The sequence below is a fragment of the Macrotis lagotis genome, chromosome 5 (assembly GCF_037893015.1).
Source record: "Macrotis lagotis isolate mMagLag1 chromosome 5, bilby.v1.9.chrom.fasta, whole genome shotgun sequence".
Taxonomy (NCBI): Eukaryota; Metazoa; Chordata; class Mammalia; order Peramelemorphia; family Peramelidae; genus Macrotis; species Macrotis lagotis.
In genome coordinates, this window is record NC_133662.1 from 109,775,702 (window position 1) to 109,802,721 (window position 27,020).

Genomic DNA, 27,020 nt, shown 5'->3' on the forward strand with positions numbered 1-27,020 from the left:
GGAGAGGAGAGGAGAGGAGAGGAAGGAAGGAAGAAAGAAAGAGAGAGAGAAAGAGAGAGAGAAAGAGAGAGAGAGAGAGAAAGAAAGAAAGAAAGAAAGAGAAAGAAAGAAAGGAAGGAAGGAAGAAAGAAAGAAAGAGCAAGAAAGAGGGAGAAGAGAGAGAGAGAGAGAAAGAAAGAAAGAAAAAAGAAAAAAGAAAAGAAAGAATTCTGACAACTACTGGCAACAGTAAAGGAGGAACCCAAACTAATGTTTAAGATACTAAATTAGGACTATTTGAATGTTTGGTTTTTCTTATTTTCTTTTACTTGGAAATAGTAAAAGGATGCCCAGTTGGCATAAGTTGGGGGAAACGAACATTTTTCTTTAGCTTATTCCCAAAATATCAGCAGCAGTGGGTACAAGTGATCAGGCTTCAAAGGCAATGAATTATTTTCCTGAAGTTGCTCTTAGGCAAGGAGTTAGGCAGCTTTCATATTTTACTTTCACTTAAGAACTTAAATTTAAGAAAGCTCAGAAGATTCCTATTTATTGTGGGAAAAAAAATCCCTCAGGACTGGTCCACCAAGGGAAGAGTGATTGCCAAGTTCATCTTTATATTTTTACTCTGAGCCTTATTCCCTGGATGCCTCCAAGCAACTTTACTGAACTGCCCATATGTAACTCAGTAATCTGGGTCTTCACCTTCTCTTTTACTGGCTAAAGTTTTTCAATAGTTTTTCCATGTTTTTTGTCCTTCCTTCTCAAAGAATACCATGACATCAGGGAAGGCATGCATGAAGTGCAGGTGAATTGGATTTGAGTGAGTGTTCTGCATAGTCCACAGTCTTTTTCTTTATATCTCTCCTTTTTTCTCCCTTCTCTTCTCTCTCTCTCTCTCCTTTCTTTCATCCCTTTCCTCTGCCTTCTTTCTCTTTCCCCTTTCTCCTTCCCTTCTTTCCTCCTTTTCTCCTCTAAATTTTTCTTAATATCTCTCTCTTCCTCTTTCTTTTCCTTCATCCCTCTCCCCCCTCTCTCTTTTCTCTCTCCCCTCTTTCATCTTCTTTCTCTGTCTCTGTTTCTCTCTTTTCCCTCAGTTCATCTCCCTTCTTTCTTTTTTCTCTCCTCTCTTTCTCTGTCTCTCTTTTTTAAACTCTATCTCTCTGTTTCTCTTTTGACTGGACTGGAATGTGGAGTGCATGAGAAAGAATAATACATAGTAATCTTGGAAAGGTAGGCAGAAACTAACTAAAGTTTAAGTGCCAAATAGAAAAGTTTGTATTTTATCCCAGAGGCAACGAATAGCATTTAAAGTAAGTGACATCGTCAGCCCCTATCTCTTACTATCTGTGCCCTATTGTGTCTTACTACAATGTTGAAAATAGCTTGTCATTTGGGTACTTCAAAAAATGGATAAAAACTGGTTGAGGAGCTAGATCTGGCTCTTACCCATTCCCATCCTCACTTAATTCCCCTCCCCCTCTCAATCTCTTTTTAGAATTTCTTCCAAATCTGCATTCAAGTTCTGAGTATATATTTATTAAATAGATAGACATTCCTATATGAAAAGGACAATGGGGGTAATAATAATAATAGTTCACATTTATATAACACCCATTTAAGTTTCTCTATGTCCATTTACAGATGAGACAGCTGAAGCTCAGAGAAATTGATTTAGAAAGGTTGTGTCGGAGTCAAATTTGAAACCAGGTCTCATAATACACTGCCCATGCTCTGGGGGAAAGGAAAGGACGACTATGCACAACCCTTCCTCACTTAAATCTAATTTACTTGCATATCTTGGTATCATCTCCCAGAAGTCCTACTCCTCTTCCAGAATGAAGGACAAACAAACATCAGATTCTCCACTCTACTCCACCCCCCCTCCCAATCCCCTCCTTCCCCACCTATCCCCCTTCCCCAATAGGCTCTTCTCTTCCTTCTCCTTTTCCCTCAATTTTGATCAATCCCATAGTGGTTCTCTCCACTCACTTCTCTTGGTAATTCAATTTATTTCCCTCTTGTCCAGCATTTCCTCAGGGTTAGTTACCTACTACAGACCTGCTTGTCTCAAATAAACTGGTAACCTTTCTTGCGGTCAATACACTTAAGGTCTTGTGGATTCTATTAATAGCTTAGTGGATTAGCTATTCTGAACAGATTTAACGTGGCCTTTCTTGGTAGGATTGGATAAATTACAAAAGGAAACAAAATGATTCTATAAAATATATATCATTCTCCCATCCCTTAGTTTCCATCAGGGCAAAGAATAGAAACAGATGGTATGAATTCCAAAAGTAGTTCACTTTCATCTTTCTATCAATTGTCCCTAAAGTAATCTTTTTGAAAAAATTCTATTGGACAGCTATTGGTCAAATTCAGTGAGAAATCAGAATATTTCCATACTTGGAGATAGAGCCAAGCCTTAGAACTGTGGGATTTTTGGAATGCCAGAAATCATCTGCATTCTATTCTCCCCCAAATTCCCCTTCCCCCAAAGATGACAAGATGATCTGGGAATAGTGCTGCTCTAGTGGTAGAGAAGTTAATTTAAAATCCAAGTTTGACCTTATTGCTTACTTCCTCTTTGGTAAAATGAAGATGTTGAACTGCATAATTTCTGAGGGCCTTTCCAATTCTCCATCTATGATCCTACTGTTTTCACTATTTGGCATGCTAAAATATTTTAAAAATAAATTAATTTTCTAATAAGCAAAAATTTGCCCTTTCTCTCTCCCATCTCATATTGCTTAACTAAGAATGGAAAAAAACCCATTACAAACATGGTCAAGTAAAACATCTCCACACTGACCATTTCTGAAAGGAAAAGAATATGCATATATATATATATTTATATTTATTTAAACATATATGTTTGTTTTTATTCAGTTGTTTCAGTCATGTCCAACTCTTCATGACCACATTTGGGGTTTTCTTGGCAAAGATCCTGGAATGATTTACCATTTACTTCTCCAACTCTTTTGACAAATGAGAAAACTGAGGCGAACAAGGTTGCCCAGAGTTACAGAATAGGTAAGTGTCTGAGGTCAAACTTGAACTCCAGTCTTCCTGACTCCAGATCTGTTACTGTGTCCATTGAACCATCCTCCTGCCCATACATATATGTACTTACATACATATATATGACTCATTCTGCCCTCTATGTTTCTCACCTTTCTTTCTGGAAGAGAGTAGCAGGTTTCAGCAATGGTCCTCTGGAATCATGGTTGGCCATTAAACTGAGCAAAGATCTTAAGTCCCTCCAGTATTTTTGTCTCTTTACAATATTTCTATTATTGTAAAAATTATTCCCCTGGTTTTATTCATTATACTGATCCATTCTTACAAATCTTCACAAATTTTTCTGAAACTTTTTTCTTCATCATTTCTTACAGCACTTAATCACATCCACATACCAAACTCATTTGGCCATTCACCAATGGGTGGCTAACTCATCTTCCTGAGTTCCAATCTGATCCCAGACATTTCCTAGTTCAGTGACTCAGTGAATGTCACTTCCCCCTATTTGCCTCAGTTTCCTCATCTGTAAAATGAGCTGGAGAAGGAAATGGCAAGCCCTAATGAAGTCACAAAATGTAGGACATGGCTGACATGACTGAACAACAATAATTTCAGGAAGGAAGATGTTAGCTATAGGAGGATAACACTAGCTTTCCTGTAGGGAACTACATACGAGCTGAGATTTGAAGGAAGCTAAGTAAACTATGTCAAGCAAATGAGAAGGAAATGCATTCCAGGTATGAAAGACAGACTGTGCAAAAAGCACAGAGATAAAAAATTCCATGTTCTAGGAGAAAAAAGGTATCACTTTGAGTGGAACATAACACGTGTGAAGCAAAATAATGTAAAACAAACCCAGAGAGGTAGATTGGAGACAGATTATGAAGTACTCCAAGAAAAAAATAGAAGAGTTTGCCTTTTTGAAATTAATTTTTCAGTTCATGAATATGTATCTTTTTCTCCTTCTCCTTCCTCACCAACTGAGAAAGAAAGAGGAAAAGAACTTCCAAAAAATTTTGTTTAATCAAGCAATACACATTCCAGCATTGGTCAAGTACAAAAACTTATTTCTTATCTTTAGTCCATCACCTCTCTATGTCAGGAGGTAGATAGTATTTTTCATTAATGGTCCTCTAGAATCACTATCTTTGAATTAATTAGAATACTTAAAGTTTTTTTACTTTTTAGGTTTTTTGCAAGGCAGTAGGGGTTAAATGGCTTGCCCAAGGCCATATAGCTAGGTAATCATTAAGTGTCTGAGGTCAGATTTGAACTCAGGTACTCCTGACTCCAGGGCCAGTGCTCTATCCACTGCACCACCTAGATGCCCTAGAGTACTTAAAGTTTTCAGAATTATTCATTTTTATAGTATTCATATTATAGAAATTGTTCTCCTGGTTCTGCTTACTTCATTCTGAATCAATTCATACATGTCTTCCCTGATCTTTCTGATTCCTTTCTTTCTCAGTTTCTTAGAGTATAAATAATATTTCATTATATTTATAAATTATATTATGTTCAACCATTTCCCAGTTGATGGGCACACCCTTAATTTCTAGTTCTTTGCCACCTCAAAAAAAGCTGCTATAAATATTTTTGAATGCACAAATTCTTTTGTTTTTTTCTTTGATCTTTGGGGCACAGTAGTGGTATTGTTAGATCAAAAGGTGTGGAATAATAAGTGAATAAGTGGTTCCAAACTGTTTTCTAGAATGTCTATAAAAATTTACAGTTCCACCAATGTACATCAATGTGTCTATTTTCCCCACAGTCCCTCTAACACTTTCAGGATTTCCTCTTTTGGTCGACTTTGCCAATCTGATGGATGTGAGATAGAGTTTCAAAATTTCTTTAAATTTCATTCTTCTAATTGTTAATGATTTGGAACATTTTTTAAACGTGACTTTAGATAGCTTTGATTTTTTTCTCTTGAGAACAATCTGTTCATTTCCTTTGGCTATTTATCTGCTGGGATGGGAGGGCCCAAAACAGTTGGAAATTCTCACAATTTGTTTCTTTCTGTATGTTCCTATTTTCTTTTTTAAAAATTTTCTTTTCTTTTTTCCCAATTACATGTGGAGATAATTTTCAACATTCATTTTCTATAGGATTTTGAAGTTCCACAATTCCCTACTTCCCTCCCCCTTTGAAGTGAGTAATCTGATATAGATTATGCATGTACAATCATATTAAAGATATTTCCATATTAGTCAAATTGTGAAAGAAGAATCAGAACAAAAGAAAATAACATGAGAAAAAATAAAATAAATTTTTAAAAAGTGAGAAGAGTATTCTCTGGTCTAGATTTAGATTCTTTGTTCTTTCTGTGATTGTGGATGACATTTTCCATCACAAGTCTTTTAGAATTGTCTTTGATCACTGTACTGATGAGAAGAACTAAGTCCATCATGGTTGATCATCATACAATATTGTTGTTAATGTGTACAATGTTCTCCTGGTTCTTCTCACTTCACTCAGCATCAGTTCATGTATATCTTTTCAGGTTTTTCTGTGAATGTTCCTATTTTCAAATACATCTAGGGTCATCTCTAGTCTTCCCAATCTCTATCTTGCCAATGGACCCACATGACTCCAGGGGGGAAAAAGTGAGACTGGTGACTTTGCACAGCTCTCCTTGACCTATATCCAATTCAATTGCATTTCATGTCAATCACCTTCCTGATGTCATAGTCTTCTTTGAGAACCAATGACAAACAACAATTTTCAAATATGAGAATGCTATCTGGAAGGGATGCACATTAAACTCTCATCATCCTAGCCCATGAATGAATTCAACAATCAGATTAACTATCAGAATAGCTCAGAATTCCCTAAGGATGTGGGGTAGAGGAGAACTCAGTTTTGCATGGGAGAAAGGAATGAGAAGAAAAGGCCCAGAGATGGGGCTACTTTGTAGGGAGGACAGGCCTTTGAGTCTCTGAACTGCTAGTAGGAGTGAAAAAGGGTAGCACTGAAAGGAAGTAGAATTTTTCCTTCTGCTAAAAAAAAAAGAAAGGAAAGGAACATCAAAGGAGAGGGACATCAAAGATAGTTTCACTCATTTAACAATTTTGTCTGGAGATGCCCTACTAAATAGGTTACTTGTAGTGCTATGTAAATCCCCAGGATCTGATGGGACTGCAAATTTCAGACATACTGTAATTTACTCTACTAAGTCAAGACTTGTTTGGCATTCAGTGGTACTGTCTTTTTATTTAATATCTCTGTCATCAGTCTAGAAAATATAACCAACCCTGAACTATTTCAGGAGATCATTTTCTATGATACAGAGGAAACAATAGTAATGCTATAAAGTCATTCATTAACAAAGTAGATTTGCTGCCTCAAGACCTATCTATATGGGGGTGGCTGGATGGTGCAGTGGATAGAGCACCGGCCCTGGAGTCAGGAGTACCTGAGTTCAAATCTGACCTCAGACACTTAATTACCTAGCTGTGTGGCCACTTAACCCCACTGCCTTGCAAAAACTAAAAAAAAAAAAAAACCACAACAAAAAAAACCCCTATTGATATGGTATAGGTCAGTCTTATGCAATTATAAGTTCAACGAGTCCTTAAAGAGTCATCTAACCTTGGTAGGAAGTTATCACCTGCTTGTAAGTGCTTCTGACCTTTCCATTCTTTCCTTGTGATTGCAAATGTGACTCAATGATGACTCATATTTTTAAAAGATGTAGAAGAACTCAGTGAAATGACTAGGAGAACACTGTGTGATGATCAGCTATGATAGACTTAGTTCTTCTCAGCAGTACAATGATCAAAGACAATTCTAAAGGACTTGTAGTGGAAAATATTATCCATATCCAGAGAAAGAGCTATGGTGTCCGAATGCAGACCTAAGCAAATTATTTTCACTTTAAACAATTTGTTTTATGTTTTTTTTCCCCTTTTAAAGTTTTTGTCCTTTTGTTCTGATTCTTTTTTCACAATATGACATATATATATATATATATATATTTTAATGGTAGAAGAAAAGGAGCCTTTCCAGATCACCCCAGTTGGTACTGGTTCCCACTCCCTAACATATCAACTCCCAATTATAATTATTTATATCATAGAGCATAGCAAATAAAACAATGTCAAAACCAAGAAGACCTGGGTTTCAGGTCTACTATTGACAAATACTATCTATGTGATCCTAAGTAAGTCACTTAACTACTCAACTAATATTATAAATTGCAGACTAGGGACCCAACCTGCATTGGTAAAGAGGATTTCCTTGCCTTGGAGTTCCTTATTTATACCAGTGAAAACAAAGGCCCAATTCTTATCCCTATCCATTTGTTTGTATATATTATGTATTATCTATTTCCATCTCATTTATCTCCCTCCCTCCACCCCAGTACAATGCAAAGTCCTTGAAAAATGGAATTATCTTCATGTTATCATCCCAATTACCTAGTTCAATGGTTTTTAAAATGGGGCCTCTAAGGGTTGTGACCCTAAGTCATATTTTATCAACCAGTGGGAAGGTAGGAAGGTGCACAAATAGTGTGCCCTATCTGTGATAACCTGTTGTAGGACTTGTCTCCAATATAAGCATATATTTCCAAATTCTTGAACACTCTCCCACTCAGTTCCTTACCTCTGCTATGCAAATTTCTAGTTTTTAGACTTTAATAAGGTATTGGTTAGTTTTCCTGAACTTGTATCTTTTTAAAATTATTCTTTGTTAATAATAGATGACTCTCTGGTAAGAGAAGGAGGAAGAATTCATGGGGAAATGTAGGTGGCATGACAACAAAAGTTAGCAATAAAAATTATTTTTTTAAAATTATACTTCAAGGAAAAAGAAGGAACCACCAACAATATTGCTCTATATCTGGGGTATGAAGGGCCAGAAAGTCTAGACCTTAATAATCTTTCGTGGTCATGCTGTAAATGGTTTGGTTGAGGCACATCTGGAGCAAGTGGGAAATATTTGTTCATAGTTGCACAATAATGCTTAACTTTCTGGGGTGGGGGGAGGGAAATTTAATAGGTAGAAATACCAAATGTAATTTTATTTTTTATTTTGTTTATAGATACCTGGGAAAACTTTGAATCCTATATAATTTTTTGTGACTGATGAAATAAAAGGTGTCTGTACCTGATACCCATACCATATATATATTATGAGCCTATGTGGCAGGAGAACTTACTACCCACATTAAGGGGAAGATTTCTTCAGAGTTTTTTTCTATATTAGGGGCATAATGAACCAAGGGGAAAATAGACTCATTTGAATCAGGCTCCCAGGATTAGATGTGAATCTGAGGGGCAGCTAGGTGGTACAATAGATAGAGCACCAGCCCTGGAATCAGGAGAACTTGAGTTCAAATTCAACTTCAGACACTTAATAATTACCTAGCTGTGTGATCTTGGGCAAGTCATCTAACCCCATTGCCTTAAATAAATATAATTTTAAAAAAGATGTGAATCTGAATGAGCCCAGAACTTTTGAGAGACCCTGGGTGTTTGGGTGATGACATCAATGCTGCCATCACCACCACCACCACCACTCACCATTACCATCACCATCATCTCTTCACCAACATACCTTCTCACAGAAGATAGGTTTCTAGATGTATAGATTGTCCAAACTATGTGGAATTAGTAGACTTCTCTGATGTTTGCTTGTTTGCACTAGATGGTCTTTGTCATAGACACTGCATATGCTACTTTCCTCCTGCTAATTTTTTCCTGTCATTTTCTAGGGACTTCCATACCCCATACTCACATTCTCCATTTGGTTCAGCTGGACTTCACCCAGTCATACCTAGTTTGTGACATCAGAGATAGGAAACTAAACAGCTGGTAAAGAAGTAACCCCCTGCCCTATAAAACTAATGTTCTTCAATTGCCTTAGTGAAATGTCCCAGTGTGAGTGTTCTTCAGTCATTTTCAATCATATCTGACTATTTATGACCCCATTTGAGGTTTTCTTGACAGAGATACCGAAGTGTTTTGCCATTTCCTTCTCTAGTTCATTTTAAAGATGAGAAAACTGAGGCAAATAGGGTTAAGTGACTTGAACAGGGTCACACAGTTAGTTAAATATCTGAGACCAAATTTGAAGTTGAATAGATGAGTCTTCCTGACTCTACTATTCATACCCACTGTAAGTACGATCTATGTATGGAGTATAAGGAGACTAGAAAAATAGGAAGATATCAGGTTATAAAGTCCTTTAAATGACAGAAGACTATATACTATGTTTTGGAGGTCATAGGGATGGAAGACAGATGCTGAAAAGGCATGGTGATGGGAGAGAAGAGATATCTATAGGAGAGAAACTGTAATGGTAAAAAAAATGACAAAATTTGTATATCTAGGGTGAGAGACAATGAGAAGTCAAGGATGACACTGAGATTGCAATCTCAAGTAACTCTTGTCAATAATGGGAAATTTGGAAGAGGGGAGAGAAGTGTAGAGTGTGTGTGTGTGTGTGTGTGTGTGTGTGTGAAAATAATGAGACATGTTAAATGTGAGATAGCTGCAAGACTTCCAATCTGAGATGTCCAATTGGGCATTTAGAGTGGAGGTCAGGAGAGAGAGACTAGGGATGAACGTATAGATTTGGGAATCATTCTGCTGAGATGATAATTGAACCATTGGTAGCTAACAAAATCACTAAGTTAGATAGTTTGAGGGGGAAGAGAAGATAAGGGACAGATCTGTGGGGGACACCTAGGTTTGGTGAGTGAGACATGGATGAAGTACCATTCAAAGAAATTTAGAAGGAGAAATCAGGTAAGAGGAGAACCAGGAGAAAATAGTGTCATGAAAACTTAGAGGAAAGTTTATCCAGGGGACAATGATCCATAGTGCTAAATACTACAGAGAAGCCAAAAAGAATGAGAATTTTTTAAAAAATCTATTAAATTTGGCAAAATCAATTAAGAATGCATTGGAAATTTTTAGAGAGTGTAGTTTCAGTAAAATGATGCCAGAATTTGAGTTTGCTTTTATTATCCTCATTTTACAGGTGAGGAAAATGGGGCTGAGAGAGGTTGTGATTTGCCCAAGGTTAAACAGCTGATAAGTGTTTGAAGCAGGATTTGAATGTAGATTTTTCTAACTTTTTAAGTGCCTAGGATGTTCAGGAAGGATTAGCATCTCTGATGTGAGGGCTTGCCAAGTTTTTACTCCTCTACTTTTGGTGTCCATCTGTCACATAGCTCTCACCTGTAGCTATTAGAAGCTGTATCATGCATGGTGGCCACACCTGTAAACCATCTCAGCAGATGGGCGAAACCAGATTGAATGTAACAGACTGGCCTCAAACCTGTCAGTGAATCCCAAACATGTGAAGATTTCTCTTGGTACACTGGGTGGATGAGAACAGTTTGTTCCAATGGTTATGAAGATAACTGAAGTAGGCATTGTAGAGTGCTCAGAACTTGGTCAGTCATCTAAGCCACCAAGGTCACTCACTACATCCTGGACCATTGCCAGTCATACTTTCTTTGTCTTGCCATCATACTTTAATGACTGGAAGAGAATGAGGCTGATGACTTTGTGTAACTTTGCCTCACTAAATTCAATTCCCATATGAGTCAAGATGTCACCAGTGATCTCACTTGTCCCCTTAGAAAGTAAGGACAAAACAGTCACAATTTGGCTGTTAGTACTCAGCACTACTGAGAGTATTCTCAGAAGGTTGGGAGGAGAGAATTTGTCAGTCAGCCTCTAGCTCCCTGGCAATCTCATTTCTTCTGCTCCCCCCGAGAAGTTTTTAGGATCTAGGATCATAGGGTGACAATAGGAAGGAAACTTTGAGGTCACCTAGTTTAGGACTATCATTTTGCAGATGAGGAAAAGGAGACCTGGAAGGGGTAAAGAACTTTTCCAAGATCACTCAGGCTCTAAGTCTTTGAGTCCGGGTCCTCTGATTCCCAATCCACAACATCACACTGCCTCCTTAATTTGTCCTCTTAGCCTCACTATGGCAACAAGAGAAATGGAGCTGTTTGTTTCATTTAAAATATTTTATTGAAATTAATATTTTTTGTTCTCAGTATATTCCTATAGATCACTTGGAGTGGTGAGTTCACATGAAATGCTCTGCATGTTTGGTTTAGGGACTAGTCATTTACCTGACCTGAAGCTCCACATGATTTCTCCCCTTCAAACCATTTATGTCCCTTAGGCATTTCATTTAGTTTTCTTCTTAAATTTATTAAGACAATGGGCTTAAGTGATTTGCCCAAGGTCATACAACTAGGTAATTAAGTGTATGAGTCTAGATTTAAACTCAGGTCCTCTTGATTCCAAGGCTGGTGCTCTATCTACTGTTGCCACCTAGTTTCCCCAGGCATTTCATTTAGTATTTATTATCTGTATCTTATATTTAGTCATTCCTCCTCGTGGACATAATAGCTTAAACTGAAATCTCCAAACATTCTATGAAAGCAACTTACTGTTTCTTATACAATTTGCTAATAAAAGAAATTGCCATCAATGGGGAAGGGAGGTCAGGCAACCACAGTGGAACAGGTAATGTTTAAGAATTGGGACACTTGTGTTTTAGATCTAGTTTTGTCATTAATTAGCTTTGTGATCTTGAGGCCTCACTTTCTTTAGATGTAAAATGAGGGAGGGGGTGAACTTGATAGTCCCTGTGGTTTCTTCCAGTTTCAGATTGTGAAATCTGGAATGTGGAGTGATCATATGATTATGACCACTGATGACTCGCAACGGGAGTTTTCCAACATTTCATAATTACCCTGAATCCTTTGAACAGAGCATGAGAAAACAGCTGATAAAGTAGGAATGAAGAATTTTATTCTTTCAAAATAAGATTTTTTAAAGTTACCCATTTCTGACATAGGCTGCCTGTGTAGCCTTTATTGCAGATGAGTATGTATTCATTTGTTCATTTTCTTATTTTGTTTTATAAAAACTGGAAAAAGATTTTTGGGGGATGTTTTTGCCTGGTGGCCTAGAATTTAAACTTTAGTTGCTCCTTAGTCCTTTTTTTCACATTAAACTCAGTAAAGAAGGTTTGAGAACAGTCTCTGAATGGGCTAGTCTCTGCATCTTCACCCTGGGAGGAGGCTATCTTGTCAGATGAGTCCTGTGTTCAGGCTTTATTTCTGGGGATTCCCTTCTCTTCTGAACAAGACAGAATCCTCTTTGCTGTTCCCAATTGGATTTCTGTGTGAGGGTCCTTCCTTCAAAGCCTCCCATTCATCCTCTTTTGGACCCTACTGGGGAACTTGTCCAAGAGAAAAGAGGTAGCCTTTATGAGTGAGGTGTTGGACATAGACTGACTAACTTCCTACATGAGTGTGGGAGAGTTCTCTCCACACAATCGATTCATTCCCCATTGCCAGGTGCACCATTGAACATAAGCTAATGACTTCTTGCTGCTACATCCTCCCCTGGCAAGAGCACTCTCAAGTCCTGGGCAGAGGAAACAAGGGGCAGGTTTGAGCTTTTCTTTTGCAATGATAAGGAAAGTAAATCATGATACTTTGAAAAGACAGGATTACTGATATTTGGTGTGCAGGTGCAGCCCAGGGCCTGAGACAGTTCAGTGACTAATAAATCTTTACTGACTTGAGATGGGGGATGCTATAATCTGTTAGTATAGATGGGAATCTTCTATTGATATAGATGGGAAACATAGGATAATGTAGAGACATCACAGAGGAGCGATTAGAATGCAGAGCTGCAAGTTAGTATCAGAAAGAGAGTTGGAAGGGATTTCAGCTGGCCCAACTCTCTTTTAAACAAATGAGGAAACTGAAGTTATATGATGAGCCAAAGGTCACAGAAAGGCTGTAAGTCACATTTGAACCCAGGTCCCCTGACTTCAAACCCAGATGTATTTCTGTCATGCCAACAAAGACCTTGGGTCAAATCCACTTCACTTGTTATAGTTTTGTAACTATCACTTAACCTTTCCCAACTTTAGTTTTTTTATCTGTAAAATGGACCTCTTTTTCTTCTCTCTTCCTCTCATTATTTTGTTGTAAGAAATGAACTGGGTGAGGGATGGGAGAATATATTCAGAAATATATTTCAGAAAGTCCTGAAAAAAATATATATGTATATATAAAACCTAATAAATGGTTGTGAGAATAAAATGCTTAGATATCATCAGTGGAAAGCAAACTGGACTTGGAGTCAGAATCTTGGGTTGACCACCTTCCTTTGGGCAAGTTGCTACATCCCTCTCTGGATCTTAATTTCCTTGCCTGAAAAAAGGGGATGATTACACTTGCAATATGGTATTGTTAGGAGGAAAGAACTTTCTTTAAGTTGAAAAAGGACCATAGAAAACTGAACAGTTATTATTACAACAGAGTTTTAGAAGTTTAATACAAATGGGCAAGAGTTTGATCAAAACTTTCTACTTCATCCCTAGACCCTGATGTTCTTGAGAGGGACAAAAAATAGGAGGAGGGAATGGAGAGAAGCATTGTCCATAACTAATACATTTTCACTGGGAAAAAAATCATTGGAACCAGAAGACATGCATGCTTGGAATTGAAGAAAAGCCTATTTGTTCCTCACACATTAGGGACATTGTTCATGAATAGTTCATCCTTTCGTAAATATTGCCCCTGTAATGGTGCCAAGGTCACTGCCAGCTCGGGGTTATCAGCTGAGTAAGTATTCCCTGGGCACAGGACACTTTAATCTGGGTCCCACATTTATTTTTATTCTAAAGAAACTTGCTCATTTGTATTCCATGCTCCCCTGAAGATATTTTCACACACACACACACACACACACACACACACACACACACACACACGTATTTTAAAAGTAGGTTTTTAACCTAAGGGGAAGAAGGAAATCAAGAGACAAACAAAACTATTTAGCTTAGTTTGGTCTTACTTATAAAGTTTAAGAAAAACAATTTGGAGTTCTCCAGATCTTGTCCAAAACAAGAATCATCAATTATATTTGTCTGAAATAGAGCTAGAAGGGACCTTGGTGTCACCTTGTCTAACCCCCCCCACACACACACACACACCTTGTGAGGAGGAGGAGACAAGAGAGTTTAAGCAGCTTCTCCAAGAACTCACAACTCATGAATGGCAGATCTGGGGTGTGAATTGAGGTCTTCAGACTCCATGACCTTATACTTTTCAGTACAGTACCCGACTCCCTTCAAAGAGACACTATGGTTAGGAAGGGAGGGGTGTACAGAAAGAATGTTGGATTTGTATTTAAGACAACTAGGATCAAGTCCAGCCTGGGATACTTGCTATCTAGTGGCCACAGACAAATTATTTTTCTTTTCACAGCCTCAGTTTCTTCATCTGTGAAATAAAACTAATAACTCATTTGGTTAAGAGAAAATTACTTTGTGAACCTTAGGGTGCTCTTGAAATGTGAATTATTTTATTTACATTATCTTACTACTTTTAACTGTAGAGTTGCATTCTTTTTATTTTTAAAACTTTATTCATGTCTTTTGTTTTATATAACTATCATTTCTGCATGTGTCACACTCCCTTTCTTCTCCCAATGGACCTTCCCTTATAACTAAAAAAAAAACCAGGTAAAACCAGTTTACACAGCATCTATATCTGGTGGCATATTTAATATTCTACAGCTATAGCTTTCCCATGTTTCTATAGGAAGGAAGGAGAAACATGTCCTTGTTTCTTTTCCAGTGTCAATTTTAGTCATTATAATTATGCATCATTCAGTTTTATTTTGTTTTTCTCATTTTTATTGTCACAGTCATTTTGCAAATTGTTCAGTTCAAACAAGTTTTCCCATAGTGCTTTGAATTTCTCATATTCATTGTTTATTATTATTATGTAATAATATTCATAGCATTCATATTCCATAATTTATCTTGTCATTCTCCAATTGACTTGCACCCAATTTGTTTCTACTTCTTTGCCACTACAGAAAAGACTGCAGAATATTTTAGTGTACACAGGACCATTCTTTCTGTCACTCATACCCACACCCATACACACAAACACATGCATCCACAGATATAGAATCCTAGTAATGCAATCTCTGAGGTCAAAGGATATGGACATTTATTCACTTTTTTCACAAAAATCCATAATGTATTGGGAAAATGGCTCTTAATCTTGAATATTTGTGTTGATTTTCCATATCTCTATTGATATTTTATTAGAGATTTTTCTTTAAACTTTCTTCTTCAACTCATTGTTTCTTTTCTAATCATATCTTCATTGATTTTTCTTGCATTAAACCTTTTTTATTTCATGTGATCAAAATTGTCTTTTTTTTGTAATAGCCTCTATCCATATTATGGCTGTTATAAATGGCTCATAATTATAAATACTTAGTCCAGAATAGCTTTCATTAATAAACTCTGCAGAGTAGGATCAGTTTCCCTAGTGGAAAAGATCCCAAATTGGAATAATGTCCAGTCTTATATGTAGTTTAAAAGACTTGTCCCTCCTCTTCCTCCCCTTTGTGCCAGTCATTGGTCAGGGTTACAATCTAATCAATGCATTCACCCCATACCATTCTCTAATAATATTTTCCCCACCCTGGTCATTATACTAATGAACATAAGGGAGTGTATACTACTATAGTAATGCTTCACTTGTAGAGAACAGATACCCTAAGTCAACTTGGGATCAAATGGAGCAGACCTGAACTAATCTCAGGTCTGATTGGGATTAGAGTCAATTTTTTTGTCTTACACTAACAAGTAAGCACAATAGCCATAGGCAGACCCTCAGTCTTTGTAATGTGTGTGTGTGTGTGTGTGTGTGTGTGTGTGTATTTATACATACATACATATATTTTATATATATATATATATTTATTAGCTAACAATCTCCTTTTATATTCTGTGGAAGCCAAACTTCCTACATTCCTCACAATGGCTAAGTCTTTTATCCCTAGTAATAGTTGTTTATTACTTTTTTATTTTTTTTTATTTTAGGCTATGGGGTTAAGTGACTTGCCCAAGGTCACACAGGCAATTAAGTACCTGAGGCAAGATTTGAACACTGGTCTTCCTGACTCCAGGGCTGGTGCTCTATCTATTGTACCACCTAGCTGCCCCTTCTAGTCATAGTTGTAAAAGATAACTATTTACATTTCTTTCTCTCTTTTTTAATAGTCAGCTTTTACATTTAGATCTCATTCTCATTTGGAATTTATTATGGAATATAGGGTGAATTGCTGAACTAAAATTATTTTTTTTGGACAAAGTACTTTTCTGTTTTCCAAGCACTTTTAATTATTTAAAAAGCTTTTCCCTGAGTTATATTATTTTTCTATTGAATTTGATTGCTTCTGGTTCTTATTTATCCTGCTCTGTTGATAGGCTTTTATATTTCTTAAAATTACCAAATAATTTCCATAATTGCATCTTCAAATATAGTTGGGATTTGGATTCCTACTTTTTCAATTGTATTTCTTGGAATTTTAGAACTTTTACTTTTTCATATGAATTCTGTTTTTATTAAAAATCTATAAAGTATCACACTTGTTAAATATGAATTAACAAATAGTACTGACATTTTTATTATCTTGGCGATCAACCATGAGAAGTGAATATTCTTTTTTATGTAAGTTTGTCTTTATTTTTGAAAAGAGAGTTGTTTAACTGAATTTATGTAAGTTTGGAATGTGTCTTGGTAAATTAGCTTCTAGAAATTTTGTATGTTTTAAAGGTATTTTGAATGATATTTGTTTTTATACTACTTCCTCTTTCTTTTTGTTTTCATTTATATAGAATGCTGATTATTTTGGGGGATTCATTTTATACTACTCTGCTTTATTGATGTTAATGCTTCCATTAGTTTGTTAATTTTCTGGGATTTTATTTTATTTTAATTTTTAATAAAATTTTATTTTTCACCAATTACATATCAGGAAAATTTTTAGCATTCATTTTTACAAAATTATGAATTCCAACTTAATTCCCTGCCTCCCTCTCTCCCCTCTCTTCTGAAAATGGTAGTTTGATGTAGTTCATACAATTGTTATAAAATATATTTCCATATTGGTCTCATTTGTAGAAGAAAAAACAGATCAAAAGAAAAAACACAAATAAAAATAAAGTAACTTAAAAAATGTTTTGATCTGCAATCAGAATCCATCAGTTCTTTATCTGGATATGGGTAACACTTTGCTTTGTGAGTCCTTTGTTATGTCTTGGATCATTGTGGTCCTGAGATGAACCACCCATAGTTGATTATCACCCATTGTTGCTGATACTATGTACATTGTTTTCCTGGTTATGCTCATTTAATTTACATCAGTTCATGCAAGTCTTTTCAGGTTTTTCTGAAATCTACCTGTTCATGATTTCTTATTGTACAATAGTATTCTATTACATTCATATACCACAGCTTGTTCAGTCATTCCTCAACTGATGGATATCCTTTCAATTTTCAATATTTTGCAATCACAAAAAGGGTTGCTATAAATATTTTTACACATTTAGGTCCTTTTCAATTTTTTTTTTTTAGGTTTTTGCAAGGCAATGGGGTTGAGTGGCTTGCCCAAGGCCACACAGCTAGGTAATTATTAAGTGTCTGAGACCAGATTTGAACCCAGGTACTCCTGACTCCAAGGACAGTGCTTTATCCACTACACCACCTAGCTGCCCCCTTCAATTTTTTTTTTTTAATAACAGACCTAGTACTGGTATTGCTGGATCCAAGGGTATGCACAGTTTGGTTGCCTTTGGGTATAATTCTAAACTGTTCTCCAGAATGGGTGGATCAACTCACAATTTTACCAACAATGCATAAATATCTCAATTTTTCTGTGTCCTTTCCAACATTGATCATTTTCCCTTTTTTGTCATATTAGCCAATCTGATAGGGGGGTGCTGTAGTACCTCAGAGTTATTTTAATTTGCATTTTTCTAATCAAAAGTGATTTAGAGAACTTCTTTAAATGCCTATGGATTTCTTTGATTTCTTTATTTGAAAAGTACTTGTTCATATCCTTTGACCAGTTATCAATTGGGGAGGTTCCTTGGAATTTTTAAGCCAGTGGGAAAAATATTTGTCTTCTTTTTGTTGGCATTTATGCTTTTAATTTATTTCTCTTGTCTTACTGCCATTGTTACCATTTCCAAGGTTGTATCAAATACTAGTGGGAAAGGGTCTTTACTCCTATATAATAATAGGCAATAGCCTGGGGAATTTTTTTGCATTTCTTCATTGTGAATAATGCTAGTTTTTTAAGATATTAAGATATATATACACACACATACATATTGAGGAGGGTCATCCATGAGTTTTGGCCTTAAAAGTAATAGTTATATACCTCAGAGTTTATCCTAATAAGAGATAAACAACCTCCAGAGTTTGGCCTTAAAATGGAGCAAAACAAAATTAGTTTAATATGCAGACATTAATATTTGTCTGTTTGCTGATTACACAGACATGAATCTATAGAGTCAAATCCTTAAAGATTCAGTTCTGTAAAAGGGGGGTTTTATGTATTCCATTATCAGAAGGCAGGATCAGAAAATTTACTTCTAACTTGTCCATTAAAGGAAGGGACTGGCTTTCAACTTTGGATGGAGGCTAGTGTGTCTAGGAGGTCATGTAAGGAGGGATGGCTCCTCCCAAACCCTGGATCTTTGTGCCTTATCAATTTTGTCAGAACCTCTGCAAATGTAAATCTCTCCTTTCCTGATATTGGCAAACCTAGTGACCCTTGATACAATAGGATTAGTTATTAAAGGTCAACAATATTGTTATATGTATATATACATATTTTTAAAAATGAATCCCCATGTCTATGGTTTTTAGCATAAATGAGTTCTATACTTTGTCAGAGGCTTTTGTTTGCTTTGATGTGATTAGATATACAAATTGTTTTCCTAATATTGAACCATTATTGGATCTCATAGGAGTTTGAGTAAATGGAACTTTTTGAGTAAATTTTCAATTAATGAGAATAATTTTGTTTAACATAGGTATTATATCTTCATTAAATAATTGATAAAAATGTATATATAAATCTGTCTCAATTTTAGTTTTCTTTGGTAATTCTTTTTGGCTTATTCAATTTCAAATATATATTTTTAAATTTTATTTATTTAAGGCAGTGGGGTTAAGTGACTTGTCCAATGTCACACAGCTAGACAATTATTAAGTGTCTGAGATTGGATTTGAACTCAGGTACTCCTGGCTCCAGGGCTGGTGTTCTATTCAGTGTTCTATCCAGCACCACCTAGCTGCCCCTATCCACTGTACCACCTAGCAGTCCCTCAATTTCACTTCTTAAAAGTAACTAGTTTAAGATTATGTTTTTTAAGGTTAATTTTTATATGTTTTTGTATGTATTCATCCATTTTCTTTAAATTCTCAGTATTACGTGTTTATAATTGTGCATAGTCAGTCCTCTGTAATGAAATAACTTGTAAATTTGTTAAAATTTTGTAATTTGGTTTTCCTCCCCCACCGCTTCTTTTCTCTTTGGATCATACTACCAAAATCAGTGGGGAGCATTGGTAAAGGTTCATTTCCTAAAGTACTGGAAAATCCTGTGATCCTTCAGGGTTGGAAACCTGAATGGAGTAAGTAGTATAAAGATGCCTTTTGTAGACTATAATCTTGAGATTAAAAGTGCAAGAGTTGTATCTTCAGGGGTGTACTATATTTGTCTGATAAGACAAATGACAACATAATAACATAATTGAAAATCTGATAACATAATAACTTTAACTGCAATCACCTGAAAAATAGTAAATTTTATTCCAGGCTCTCATTTTCTTATATACATATATTTATATGTATGCATATGTATGCATATGTTTATGCATGAAACATCTTAATATGTCTTAAAATATATATATATATTTAGCAGTAAATTTCTATATATCTGTATATATGTGATACATATTATAATACTGTAATATAATATATAGTAATTGTTACATATATGAATAGTAAATTGCTGAGTTTTATCTTCTCTGTTTTGTCATCCTCTTTCATCAAATTCAATTATCTAATTCATTTACATTTAAGGTGATGAAAAATCTATGTCCATTTAATTGGAGAATTTTTGTATTTTTTTAAATCACCTTTTTCTTTTAAGTCAGAACTTTGTGATTAATTTTACTTGCTCTAATTAGATGCTAGACTGTTCCCACAAACATCCATTCTATTCGATCCCAATACTCTATTCTGGCCCTAACCCAATTTTCTTGGTTGTATTTAAATTTTGATTTATTTATTTGTTTATCTTTCTAGTCCTCATTCTCCTTTTTGAACTTTTTCCTTTCCCTGATAAGATAAGCTGGTAGTTTTTAAGGTTGCCTTAAATTATGAGTTACTTCTTCCTCCTCCCATGTCATGCAACCTCTCTGCTTAATTTGTAGTACCCTTTTCCAAAAGGTTTTTGATTATTTTGATTTCATACTTTTTTCTATCCCCTTGATAAGTCTGATTTCTATTTTACCATTCTGATTTATCTTCAGTATTCCCCTGTTAAGAACCGTGTGTAGGAGCACTATAAACTATCTTCACCTAGTGTCCTTGAGCACCAGAGTCTTATCTTACTAAGTGCCAGGGGAATGGGAGTGTATTAGAAACTGGAAAGGTATTTAAGCACTGGTGTTTTGGTAAATAAACTTGGAGCTCTTGATGGAGTACTTGTCTCCTTTGTCATCCTTGTCTCCTGTCCTTCCAATGCTTGCATAGGGAAGATTGGGGGAGTCCAGAAGTGGGACTCAACACCCCCTCCACACTTTTCTTTTGGAATTAGAACTTCTGGAATACCAAATTCAAATTCTCTCCTATTCTCTTTCTATATTTGTAAATGTGGAGATCTCATCTTATCCTCCTCCTCTCCCCTTTTTCTGTTGGATCCTGCTTTTGCAGTGCTTCTCTCCTAGAAGTATCATCAATTCATGAAAGAAAGAATGATATTTCTTGAAAATCTCTCTGAATTCTTATTTATGAAGTCTAGTTCTACCCTTCACCTTTCTATGATCACTCATTCTTTATAAAGCTAGTTTATCTTTGAGTCTTTATCCCAAGGAACTTATACATTCTATCTCTTGGGGGGAGAAGTAGTCAGCTCTTTTTCAGAGAAAGTAATCTCCCACCATCTCTTCCCCCCAGATGAAACCTTTTCAGGACTCCTCTTACCATAGAGATTCATCTTCATCATTCTCCTTTACTGCTGACTTTGTGAGTATTCTTTAATATTCTCATTTCATTCCCAGTCCTTTCTTTCTACTACTCTTATTCCACTATTTGCATATCTTTAGAGATTGAAGAAACGAAGGACCATTAATCTGTTTACTTCCAGGATGGATAGGGAATATCTTCATCTTTCTTTAGTTTGCCTCCCATTTCCCCACTCAATTGAGTCAACAATGTGTTATCATTTCTCCTCCCCACAAAAGATACTGTTTAACTTATGGAACAGTCCATGGACTATTAATTCAATTCTTTCTCCTTCCTGTCTTTGTATTTTTTAAGATTATTTTACAACATGAGTGGGCAACTAGGAATCAAGAAGACATCTTTTTTAATTCAAATCTGGTCATTGACACTTACTGACTTTGTGATTCTGGGCAAATCACTTAGTTCTGTTTACCTCAGTTTCCTCATTTAGAAAATAAGATGGGGTGGGGGAAGCAAACCACTCCAGTATCTTTGCCAAGGAAACCCAAGGAGAGTCACGAAGAACTGGAAATGACTGAGCAACAACAAATAAATCATGAGTAACTTAAGTATTTTTTTGTTGCTTGATGATTCATCTTTTTTCTTTTACCCCTCAAGCCAATTCCTTTTCTGTTTTTAAATAATAATTTAGAAACATGAGATGATTTATTTCATTGCTTTGTCTCATTCTGCTAATTGTACTTATTTCCTTCCCTATGTCCCTCCTTTTTGGAGTTTTTGTAAGTTAAATGCTTTTCTTTTGTAGAAGGTCCAAATGTACTCATTGATGAATAGACTCTGCTTTGTAGGCTCTATTGCTTTGACTTTTATCTTGGGCTCCTCTGCCTTTTGGAATATGCTATTTCATTTTTTTGGTCTTTTTTTATTGGCTTCAGAATAATCCAAGGTTATTTGAATTAATATTCCTTCATAATTGATGACCTTTCTTTTTGACTATTTGAAAAACTTGGGGTTTTTTGCATTGAAGTTCTGAATTCAAACAGCCCATAACTTGTATTGTTTCAATTATAGTTTTTTTATAGAAATCTGTGAATTCTATCAATTCATTCTTTTTCATTTTATCTTCCTATATTTTTCTTTTATTTTTCAGTTTTCTTGTATTATTTTTTGATGTTTTCTTATATTATTTTGTGCAACTTTTAAATCTATCATAATCTTCTGGGAGAGCTATCATTGGAATATGCTCTATTATTGGCTATACCCATAAGACCAGAGAGACTCAAGAGGGAGGCAACTGGCCTGTTAGGTGGTGTCTGAGGCTCCCTACATTGGCCCCAGATCCTGATCTTGAAGGTTAATGGGAGTTTAAATTGATTCCACAACAATCCTGGGAGTTAGGCAGGATATAACTCCCCACCCTCATGCCCCCCGTTTCACAAACTCTTTCAAACTCTGTTCAAAATCCACTGCCTTTTAAAAGTCTTTCTTGCTTTCCTCCTTTCCCCAGTCCCTCAGGTAGATATAAGGTCTCATTCCTTAAACTTAACATGGTCATTTTATTTTTAATAGAATTCAGGAGACCTGGAGAAGGAGAAATCTATTACAAGTGAGAAGCAGGTGGAAATCTTTTTTTTTTTTGCAAGGCAAATGGGGTTAAGTGGCTTGCCCAAGGCCACACAGCTAGGTAATTATTGTCTGAGGCTGGATTTGAACTCAGGTACTCCTGACTCCAGGGCCGGTGCTTTATCCACTGTGCCACCTAGCCACCCCAGGAATCTTCATAAACACAAAGCAAATGTGAAAAAGGACCCACAGGGAACATATAGCTGAACATATAGGATGAGTGGTTGTGATGCTTCATAAGCTAGGTCAAGAGGGACAATTGGAGCATTTAGCTATGACCTAAGCAAAATATGCAGTGCTGACCAAAACTAGGCCAGGAAGTGAGATTGATGACATACTTTCCTCTTCCTTTTTCTTCTTTTTTGTGGGTAAATAAAAAAAATGTCCTGGGTTATCTACTCAAGTTACTGCTCTCTGGGATTAAAACTCTTAATCAATATAAACCCAAATTGTTTGTTGTTGAGTGCTTAGATATATAGGTGAAAAGAGAGACAGAGAGAGACAAAATGAGATGAAGACAATTCTTCTGTTTTATATTTGAGACATTTGATTCAAACATAAGAAGACTGACCTAGAGGCCAGAGTCAATACAATAAAGTGGGGGGGGGGGGATTTGTTAGACTATCAAATGCATGACAAAAGTGTCTAGAATCTAAATTCTAGAATATTCAGACATGAGATGTTCAGAGAAGTTTTCTTTTTCTTTATTTGAGAAAGGCAATGGTAAACTCCAAAAGTGTGTGGATTGGATGGAAGGGAAAAGCTGTCTTGGATCTGAGAAATTTGGGTGAGTTGTCCTTTTGCAGATTTTTCTTGGTGTTTCAAAATAAAGTTGACTCTGGTTGGGAGAGGAAGGATCACATATGTCTGGTGGACCAGCAGAGAGGGTTCCAAAAGGACATGTGGGTTGACCTAGTGATAACACCATTCATTTTCCCATTGCCTAATCTCAGTCATCAGATCCCCTTGTGACTAACTTAAAATAAATCAATAAATATTTTTTTAATAATAAACATTTTTTAAATGCCTACTATATCCCACCTATTGTGCTAAGTACAGGAAATGCAAAAAAGATAAGACAGTTCCTTTCCTCAAGGAGCTTACTAAGTCGGTTGACTACATACAAAGAAATATACACAAAGCAAATTTTATACAGGAGAAATAAGAATTTAGGAAGGGAAGGCACTACAGTGAACATGTCTTCATAGTTTTTCTTCAAGATCAATTACTTTGGTTTGTATAGAAATTCTGTTTTATTTCTAAGTTGTTGTCTTTGCTTCTCTTCTGCCAAATTTTCTTCCACTTCCATATATTTGGGTTTCATATATAGCATCCTTTTCTTTTTTCAGAGTATCAACTATTTTGAAGATTCTTCATACAATTATTTGCCTAGTTGTCTACTGTTTTTGTCTTTGCTATTTTCATTTTGAGACCTCTTGTATCTTACTTAATTTCAATCTTAATATTTTCTTTTAGGGTTTTTTTTTTGCAAGGCAAATGGGGTTAAGTGGCTTGCCCAAGGCCACACAGCTAGGCAATTATTAAGTGTCTGAGACCAGATTTGAACCCAGGTACTCCTGACTCCAAGGTCAGTGCTTTATCCACTACGCCCACCACCTAGCCGCCCCTTAATATTTTCTTTTAAAAATTTTTTTCCCTTCTCTACTCCTCAAGTTGGACATGACTTTTTTTTTAAACTCTGGACATTACACAGTTTCTTTCTTTCTTTCTTTCTTTCTTTCTTTCTTTCTTTCTTTCTTTCTTTCTTTCTTTCTTCCTTCCTTCCTTCTCTCTCTCTCTCTCTCTCTCTCTCTCTCTCTCTCTCTCTCTCTCTCTCTCTCTCTCTTTCTTTCTTTCTTTCTTTCTTCTTTTGAATTTTGAATTTTACAACCCCCCACACAAAAGGCAGTCTGTTAGTCTTTACATTGTTTCCATGGTATACATTGATCTAAGTTGAATGTGATGAGAGAGAAATCATATCCATAAGAAAGAAAAATAAAGTATAAGAGATAGCAAAATTACATAGTAAGATAATGGTTTTATAAATTAAAGGTAATAGTCTTTGGTCTTTGTTCAAATTCCACAATTCTTTCTCTGGATACAGATGGTATTCTCCATCGCAGATACCCCCAAATTGTGCCTGATTGTTGCATTGATAGAATGAGAAATTCCATTAAGGTTGATCATCACCCCCATGCTGCTGTTAGGGTATACAATGTTCTTCTGGTTCTTATGCAGTACTTTTTATTGGGATTCAAGAACTCAGGGTTCTTTTTTTGGTTCTAACACCTAGTAGATTCACAACCTTAGGCAAGTCACATAATCCCTCAGAAACTCATTTTCCTCATCTGAAAAGATCTCTGAGAAAAACCACTGAATACTTTTTTTTTTTAACAGGGGATTTGGAGTTCATTTCCTTTCATAAAAATGCTTACTTAAAATGTTATTGTCTCTAGCATATAAATTTTAAAAATATCTCTTTGATTATCACTATAAGTTTATTTTATTTTATTTCTTGAACATTTTTGTTTTTCAGTCTTGTTTGTGTATTCCCAGTAATTTATTTCTATCTTCCCTTACTTTTTGGCTTCTCCTTCTTCTCTGCTGTGATTTGTGGTACTAGGCACCCTTATAGTCTTTAAATAGGAGAAGGATGTGGATGGCTAGGTGGCACAGTGGATGGAACACTGGCCTTGCAGTCAGGAGTACCTGAGTTCAAATCTGGCCTCAGACACTTAATCAGACACACCTAGCTGTGTGGCCTTGGGCAAGCCACTTAACCCCATTGCCTTGCAAAAACTAAAAAAAAAAAAAAAAATTAGGACAAGGATGTAAGGATCCAGATAGGTCATACTACCTAGAGTTTCTGTGGCAGATAGATGACCCCACACAGAAATTTCTTCCTTTCTAGTCTATTCTATGCTGGCCATTACCACCATTACTACTCCACTCCTCACTCCTGCTATTTTTGTGATGGAGGAGAATATTTTTTGCCTTTTACTGAGTCACTGCCATAGTAAGCAGCTAGAAGGCACAATGGATAGATGTGTGTGAATCAGAAAACTCAAATTCAAAACCAGCCTCAATCACACACTAGCTGTGTGACCTTAGACAAATCACTTAATCTTTGTGTTGCTTCCGTGTCTTCAGCTGTAAAATGGGGATGATAATAACAGCATCTACCTCCCAGAATTGTTGTGAGAATAAAATAAGATAATATTTGTAAAACATTTAATAAATCTTTCCTTCCTTCTTTCTCTCCGTAGTGGGAACCAGGTAGTATCCACCTCCATCCAACCCTGAAAATTATTTATGTTGTCTGGATTTGAGTGGGATGAGTTGGAAATTTAAATATTTCAGTTCTTCAATATTATTCCATAAGATATTTAACTTGTATATTATTTTTATTTTTTGATCTTCTGGGTTCAGCTTTAATTACTTTCAGCTTCGTCTAGATTTCCTTCTTTTGAGCCTGTAACATTGGTGAATTATAAAGAAACTACACCACAATTTTGCTGATGTGACCTCTAGTTACATTCATTTTAACAAGTCCATGGAGAATCATAGATCTTGGGCTGGAAGGATACGCAGAAATTCAAATCCTAGGCCATATGTGTTTTATCTTCAACAGTCCCAAGAAAAAGTCATATACCACCTATCACTCTTAAAAAGAAACGCTATTATTCTTATTTTTCAGATGAGAACATGTTGCTGAGGGGTCATGTGTCTTACTCAAGGCCTTGGAACTACTAGATGATAGAACCAAGACTGAACCCTGAGTTCTTGAATCTCATCACAAAGCACTAAGTAAAGTCCAAATAATAAAAAAAAAAAAAACGTTATGCCAAACTTTGGGAGTAGGGAAGGGAAAAAATTAGGAAAGATTTCAAGAAAGAAGTGTCTTTTGAGTTAAATCTTAAAAGAGACCTAGGATGAGGAGCTGGATATTGATCTCTCTTCTTGCCTAACTCACAAGGTTGTTGTGGGACCAAATTTTTTATCAATGATTTATGTGAAAACAGAATGCATACTTATAAAATTTTCAGATGGCATAAAATAATAATAACTGATGCTCATGTAGCACTTTAAACCCTACCAAATACTTTTTACACATTGTCTCATTTGATCCTCACATCTTTGTGAGGTAAGTATTGACAGGTGTGTGTGTGTGTGTGTGTGTGTGTGTGTGTGTGTGTGTGTGTGAGAGAGAGAGAGAGAGAGCGTATGTGCATGTGTAAGTTGATATAGAGATATTTCTATGTATGTGCATGTATTTGCCATTACAAAGTATATTATCCCTATTTTAAAGATGAAAAAGACTGAGGTTCAATGA

General features: G+C 35.8%; 1 protein-coding gene across 1 annotated transcript in view; it reads left to right on the forward strand.

Annotated features, from left to right (window-relative positions):
• Window positions 1-27,020, forward strand: part of ARMC2 (armadillo repeat containing 2) — a 389,015-nt gene that overhangs the window by 98,084 nt on the left and 263,911 nt on the right. The window contains exon 3 of the mRNA XM_074187300.1: window positions 2,869-3,012. The gene's annotated coding sequence lies outside the window, so the exon portion shown is untranslated. The remainder of the gene's footprint in view (window positions 1-2,868; window positions 3,013-27,020) is intronic.